Source organism: Arvicola amphibius, chromosome 5 (assembly GCF_903992535.2).
Source record: "Arvicola amphibius chromosome 5, mArvAmp1.2, whole genome shotgun sequence".
In the NCBI taxonomy this organism is placed as follows: Eukaryota; Metazoa; Chordata; class Mammalia; order Rodentia; family Cricetidae; genus Arvicola; species Arvicola amphibius.
The window spans coordinates 123,978,438-123,986,454 of record NC_052051.1 but is presented as its reverse complement, the minus strand read 5'-3'; the positions used below and the strand labels follow the sequence as shown (position 1 = coordinate 123,986,454).

Sequence of the window (8,017 nt, the reverse complement as noted above, 5' to 3'; positions counted from 1 at the left end):
TTTGAATTCGGTCCTAAACTTAAAATCTCAGAATTTTCCAGGGGAGTTGCATGAATATGCTATGTGGGGAAAAAAAGGAAACAAAGAAAAAAATTGTTTTTTGAAGAATTTGCTGAGGACTGCAGAGACGGGTATGAAAGCACATAGCTGTGACAGCACTCACGAGGCTGAGGCAGGAGGATTGCTGCAAACTCAGGGAAAGCTGGGCTACATAGCAATACCCTCTTTCTTAAAAGCGAAACAAGATGAAATCAAATGGATGATTCTTTTCAAAAGAAAAGGAAAACTAATAAAGATGAGAGGGCTATTAATAATCAATAACTTAAAATCCGATTTTACCTACACTGATGATAATTTTGAAATCTCTCCAGATATGGGCACCAGAGATAAAGGGCTTATTGCACAAGCATGAGAACCTCAATTCTGACCCCCAGGACCCACAAGAAAGCCAGGTGTGATGGCATCTGTCTCTAACCTCCCTACTGGGGGTGGGGAGGATACAGAGGCAGGTGGATTCCTGCCTAGCCGAAAGGAATCCCAGGCTTTGTGAGAGATCCAGTCTCAAATAAGTGAAGTACAAAAGAGGAAGATGCCTGATATCAACCTCTGGCCTCTACAACCACAGACATAATTGAGCACCTCACACACACAAGCATATGTGTACACTTGTTGCTACATCCATGCATGAGAGAGAGAAAGAGAGAGAAAGAGAGAGAGAGAGAGAGAGAGAGAGAGAGAGAGAGAGAGAGAGAGAGAGAGAGAGGGAGGGAGAGAGAGAGGGAGAGAGAGGCCTGAAAATTAAAGAACTTTACACTCTATTGTAGTAGTTTTCTTTTTTCTTTTCTTTTTTTTTTTTCTTAATTTGGTTTTTCGAGACAGGGTTTCTCTGTAGCTTTGGAGCCTGTCCTGGAATTAGCACTTGTAGACCAGGCTGGTCTCGAACTCACAGAGATCCGCCTGCCTCTGCCTCCCGAGTGCTGGGATTAAAGGCGTGCGCCACCCCTGCCCTACTGTAGTAGGTTTCTTTTTCTTTAATTTTGGTACTAAAGAGTGACATGAGGCTCTCATATGTACTAAATAACATTCTAATACCAGGCTGAATCCCTGGCCCCTCAACCAGGATTTATTTAGAATCCTTATTCTGCCCACAGTCTTTAGATTTGGCGAGTTTCAGCACAGACAATTTTGACACACCAAGGATACCACCTTCACCTGAACTATCTGGAAAGCCAGAAATGAAGCTCTTCCCAGACTGTTGTGTGTTCTTGAGGATGGAATCCCAGCATACTGTAAGTTATAGACTATCTCACCCCATCTGTCAGACTAACATTCACCAATCTACCTACTCCCTCAATGAAAGATAGAATGCCACCTCTGAACGTTTCAAATCATGATGTGGAAGGAGGAACAGTTCTGAGTACTGGAGACCTCAGCTGTGACCATGCACACTCTGGTCATATATGGGACTTAGTCTTTTGCTGCCAGGATGCTAGCTGAGTCCCTAAGGCTGCTGAGTTTCCTGTAGGGTTTCAACAGTGTCTTTGTCAATGCATGACTGCCTTGAAGAGAGACCATGACCATAGCAACTCTTAAAAGGAAACAATAATTGGGTCTGGCTTGCAGTCCAGAGGCTCGGTCCATTATCATCATGGCAGGAAGTATGGCAACATGCAGGCAGACATGGTGCTGGAGAGGTAGCTGAGAGTTCTGCTTCTAAAAAGGCAACAGGAAGAGCGTGGGACCTTGTGCCTGGACATTGGGCATCTGAGACGTCAAAGCCCACCCCCATTAACACACTTCCTCTTGCAAAGCCACATCAACTCCAACAACGGCACGATTCCTAAAAGAGCCACTCCCTAATGGCCCCCCGCGGGCCATTTTTCTTCAAACCACCACATACAGTACTGGCAACTCTTGACAGCTGGAAGTCATTCTGTGCCATAATCAGCCCACAGACTCTGAAAGGAGAGGACTCCATCTTACCGTCACATCATGTCTCAGAAACAGATCTACATTGCTGTTGTCACGCTGATCAGAGACTTTTTCACATGTTTCCAATTTAGAGGGGAGAGAGAAGGGAAAAAAAAGGAACAAAGAAATGATTCCAAGAGGCCGGTGCTAAGAGTCTCACTCACACAGCAGAGGTGAGATGGTATTTCTAGCCCATCAGATGACCCCAGAGACCTCCCTGAAGTGGACTAAAGCCATTATTCCTCAGTTCTCCATCCTTAGCCATCCCCCATCTGCAGTCTCGAGATGATTTCATCCTCCTCCACTCTTTAAAATTTCATCTTCGTCCCAACAGTTTTCCATTTCTATCAGCCAACAATAATCACGACCTATATTTCAGACTGCCTACTTAACATCTCTGCTTATGTGTCTTTTGGGTAACTGAAATTCTATGTATCTTAAAGAAAAACGCTTTCTCTACCACTTCACTCGCCTTTCTCCTGAATTCACTCATCTCGGTAAACTCATCCCATTGGATGACTGCCATAAAATCAAAATGAGTCTTCAGTTTTGATGTCTCTTCCCTTCGTCCCTGAGGCAGGGCAATAGCACAAGCACAAGCAGGCACACGCAAACTCACAATGAGTAAACAAAATTGGCCAAAACACCCTATCAGTGGACCAAAAGTACAGTAACTAATGCTGCGCACTCTTAGCCAATCACAGCATGCCAGCAGCAATCGCCAGTTTCTAAAGAACCAACTGAAAACGTTCCTGTGGCAGCTGAATTTCCCTAACCCCGTAAAAACCCCCTACGCTTTTACAATAAAGAGCTTTTATATTGTATTCTTTTGGAGTTTGTGTTGTTCCTCGGTATCTCCCCACCCCACCCCACTCCCTTCGCAAAAAAAAAAAAAAAAAAGAAGAAGAAAGAAAGAAAAAAAGAATCACACAACAGGCAGCTGCAACAACTAGGGCCCAGTGTGGATGGACCTTTTCCTTTTGCTCGCCTTTTGGGCATTTTCTTTCTCATTTGCTGACCCCTTCCCACCTCTCTGCTGGAGTCTTGAATTCACTCCCTTCAGCTGTTTTTCGGTGAGTTGACAATTATTTTCATTTTCTCAGCCCTTGGCGAGTTGGGGCATTCTTTCCTATTTCTACATTTCCTTGCTTTCCCGTTTGATTTTCTGGTTAGGAACTCTCCATCATGACTCAGTTCATCTCAACTGAGGGCTGACTGCCCAGGAGGCACAACCCTCTGACCTGTCCTTTTCTCCCTGAGACGTTAAGTAAGCCTAAGACTGCAGCCTAACAAACCATGAAAGTCCTTCACTATAAGCAGCCACACACGGTCAGTGAACACTATTTTCCCTTTCCCTTCCGCCATTATCCTCTGCAGACTTCATCGCAGCCTGAGAGTAACTGCTGACTTTTGCCTGGGGCCACTCTCTGGAATTGTCTGAAGGTTCTATTGCTTTACATGGATTCCCATCTCTCTTCAGAGTGTGGAATTTTGGACCTTGTCTCTCTGCTTCTCTCCCTTGAAAATCCTGTTACGTGAGCCATCACGAGGTGGCAGGTCTCTTAATTCGCAGGAAGGCTTTGGCTGTTCAACTGTGGTTGTATCCCCTTTCCCTTCCGGGGTTGGAACATTCTCCTCAGAGAGCTGTTACTTTCCCTAGCTGACCTTGGGGCTGAGCTCCGGGACCAAGGCACAGTCGTTGCCACTCACCCCGTGTCTTCTGGCCACTTTCTTCTTTGCTGCACCCCCCCCCCCCCCGGCACTCCTTGTCCTCCTCCTGGAACCCATCATGAATGGTGCCCCTTTTCCTGGAGGATGGGGCCTTTCCTTCTCTGCCAGCGTTGCCACCACCTGCCCCCGCAAGTTGGCAAGAGTTCTGTGAGTCCCACGCGAGGGTTGCTGCCCTGGATCTTGCCCACCGTTCCTACCTCTAGCTGGCCTCCCACCCACAATACACAGAGCCCGGAGCAGAAACTGCCTTTTCTGGCCGTTTTGCTGAGCTATTCCTGTAGCACTTCGAAGCTGAGGTGGCCAGGACCTCGGGCTCACTCTCCCTACCTGTCTTGGCCCCATTTAGCCCTCATGCGAAGATTGCACCACCACACGACTTGTGAAAGCTGCAGGGTGGGTGGACCCCTGACTGTCTTCAGCCCATCTCCATCTGGCCTCTTTCCTTCCTCAGTCTCTACCTCCTCTACAATGTCCTCAAAGCCGAAGCTCAAGAAATGTTTTTCCCTCCATACAATGGGTCACTCAGTCAGAGGTTCAGTACAAGTTTCCTGCAGTGGCAAGGGACCCTTGACTGTTCCTCCCCAATTAAGCCTCTGAAGACCAAATCAGGCCCTCCAGTCCTAGGTGGAAACAGCAACTCCAACTCCTCTGGCGGTGTTGGGACAGCTGGTAGGGGATTGGCGAGTGATGGCACATCCCCTGCGGAGTCGCCACCGTTGAGAGGCTGAAACTGAGTCGTGAGGGTGGAACCTTGAAACATGGAGCAGGAATGGTACAGAGGAGAGCTGCTCTGTTTTATGGGGGCTGAAGAAGCTGCCCCTGACCCAGCAGGAGTGGAGGAGGGGTGGCTGGGCTGTCCTCAAGGGGAGGAGAGCAGCCTCAATGGCAGAAGTGTTGCCTACTGCTCCCACGTAAAGGAGAAGGGGGAGGAGGAAGTCGATTGGAGTTCTTCATAACACCCAAGGCATCCTGGCCCCGGCTCAGCATTCCCTGTTCTACTATCAATGATGTCTACACAGCCATGGCCCTAGAGATGCCTGACAGGGAGAATGTTTGTGGTTAAGATAGAAGGCCCTTCAGAGTACATTCTGAAGACAACTGGTGGACTTCATATGAAAGCCTTGGTATCTGACATCCAGGACTCTGCCCTGCTATCATCCCGCTCTCCATGACCCTTCCCCTGACCCCTGGGACCTCCATCCTCACAAAGGATAAGACAGACAGCCTGGAGTTGCCCTGCCTGAATCATTCAGAGAGCCTGCCCAGCCAAGATCTTCTGCTGGGACCCTGTGAGAGTAACAACAACCTGACACAGGGGGCTTATGGGAGCCTTTCTGACTGGCCATCAGCGTTCTTCTCCCCTGGTTCTGTCTCCATTGCTGCCACCCACTTTAGCTCAATGGAATTGCTTCCTCTGGAAGTGCCTCCTCGCATTCCCTTGTGGAGGGGCCCCCAGCAGAGGACAGTTCATCCCCTCTCAACCCCCTAACATCCTCTGGATACTCCAGAAGCAGCCACAGGGTCATTCCTGTTCCAAGGAGAGTCAGAGGGCGCTGAGGGGGGATCAGCTTCTCTCAGGATATCCTTGGTTTCATGGCATGCTCTCTCAACTCAAGGCTGCCCAGTTAGTGCTGGAAGGAGGCACTGCCTCCCATGGTGTCTTCCTGGTATGTCGGAATGAAACAAGATGTGGTGAATATGTCCTCACTTTTAATATCCAGGGCATTGTCAAGCACCTGCATTTGTCGCTGAATTGGGTGAATGCTGCGTCCAGCATCTGTGGTTCCAGTCCATTTTTGATACACTTGAGCACTTCTGGGTGCATCCCATCCTGCTGGAATCTGGAGGCTGCAGTGATGCTGTCTCTGTCAGGTACATGCTTTTCCAATGGCAGCAGTGCCAGGAGCAGGCTGGGAACCATGCACGGGTATACAAGGGTGACCAGCGCTACTCTGATTCTCCTTATTTTGAACAAGTACTCAGACAATGGGCCATGCAGCTTTAAACTCATTGCAATTGGTACTCCATGTTGAAGGCCTTGACCCCTCAGATTTTCTTCAATGGCGCTCTGCTTATGATGATGCAGCAGAGACCTAAGCCCACACAAACTTGCTATTTGGACTTAATATTACCCTTGACATGCTTACTGGCCATGGGCAGTACACTAATCCTGTCTCAAAATCTATGATTGGCGTACATATCTATTTCCAACAATTGTCCGACCTAGCCTTTAAGACCCTCACACTTTGTACATCTCAGGACAGTGTAGGCTATTTCTTTAATCTTGTTCAGCAGGCTGTAGAAACATTTCCTAATTTTTGACTCATGTCACCAATGTTGTTAAAAAGCACATGCCATCTGGCCCTACCAAGGATATCCTTATTAAACAGCTAACCTGGAAGGGACTCAGCACCATCACCCTTACTGCCATTGCACCTGTGAGAAATGAGGATATTTATAAGTGGATCTTAGCCACCCATGAGATTGGCACACAGAACAGGCCCATTTATGCCCATATGGCTTCCATCAATGCCTTGGCCAATGCCAAACCTGACAAGTACAATATTTCCACCCCACCAGATCATACTTGCCGGGATGTGGACAGTCTGGTCACTTATGTAAGAATTGTCTCAGAGCTTGTCCAAAGACCTAAAATCCAAAATGCCAAAAAGGCTATCATTGGGCATGAGACTATAGAAGCTCCCAGAAGGTCCTGATATGAACAATAGACTGAAAAATGGCTTCACATTCCTGGTGTATGAAGGTAAGTGGTGTGCCTTGGTTTGTAGTTGTTAAGGTGAACTGGCAGTTCTCATCCACTAGGCAGATCTCTTTGATTTCTGAAGCATAGTTGATGTCATTTAAAGAGACGGATTGCCCCAATATTTTTGTTCTCTCTGCTGAGGTTATTTGAACATCAGTAGAACCAAACTTAGTAGAGACTTTGGTGTCTTTGTGAGCTAGTTTGGGAGCATTGTGGAACACCTTTAGGTCCTCTTCCAGAGCCAAGGAGTTTCTGTTGCTCATGCTGTGTGTGCTCAGCCAGCATCCTGGGAAAGTCTATGAAAATAAGCCACTTGTTGCCCTTCAGTCCAGTCAGCAGCCACTCACGGTACTTGGTGCACTCCCTGTCCCAGGAGCTACAGCTACAGATATAAACTGCAAACATTGTCATAAGCAAAGCCAGGGAAAACAACAAATTACTTAAAGAGGAAGTCTGTTTTAAATTGATTGCTAGGTCCAGTATGGGTGTGCTGGATAATCATTTCTCTCAGGACAGATGATTTTCTGCCTTCCCCCTTTTAAAATTAAAGATAAAAAATTATGCCACACCATCAAAACAAAAATGCTGTCTCCCAGGACACTGTGGCCTTTACAGATACCAATAAAACTAACTTGGGGCCTTTTGTCCAGGCGTTGTCTCTGGGCTGCCAGGAATCCCTGATCCTATGCAGTGGAGTTCCATCTGGACTGAACCTCCACCTGGCGATAGATGAAGAAAATGACTGAGCCCCACATTGGAGCACCGGACTGAGCTCCCAAGGTCCTGATGAGGAGCAGAAGGAGGGAGAACATGAGAAAGAAAGTCAGGACCATGAGGGGTGCGTTCACCCATGGAGACGGTGGGACAGAACTAACGGGAGATCACCAACTCCAGTTGGATTGGGACTGATGGAACATGAGATCAAACCGGACTCTCTGAATGTGGCCGACAATGGAGGCTGACTGAGAAGCCAAGGACAATGGCACTGAGCTTGGATTCTTCTGCATGGACAGGCTCTGTGGGAGCCTTCTCAGCTTGGTTGATCACCTTCCTGGACCTGGAGGGAGTTGGGAGGACCTTGGTCTTAACATAGAGTAGGGAACCCCGATGGCTCCTTGGCCTGGAGAGGGAAGGAGGGGGGTATGGGGGGAGAAGAGGGGAGGGTAGGGGGAGGAGGAGGGGAAGAGATGGAAATTTTTAAATACAAAAATAAACCATATAAAAAAACTAATTTGGGGTTAATAACAATGGGAGATAATCATAAGGAAAAAGTTTATACCCAACCAAATCCTATATCAGTATAGCTAGGAGAGTCATTGGCAGTCCTTTAGGAATTGAAAATGACCCAATCAGAAACTGTTAATATTTTTTCAGGTAGCTGCTATGCCACACAAGCATGCAAATATTATCTTTTGCAAAATTAAAGTCCCAAAAAGATTTCATCTCTAAAACCATGCAAATTATTCAAGACTTACTACAAACCAGAGGACACCTCTAGCACATAACCCATATCAGGTCTTATACAGGGCTGCCAGGAATGTTAGCAACAGG

At 47.4% G+C, this 8,017-nt stretch overlaps 1 pseudogene; it reads left to right on the top strand.

The window, feature by feature from the left end:
• The first annotated feature begins 3,760 nt into the window (after nt 1-3,760).
• On the top strand, nt 3,761-5,707 carry LOC119815354 (annotated as a pseudogene).
• The last annotated feature ends 2,310 nt before the right edge of the window (nt 5,708-8,017 follow it).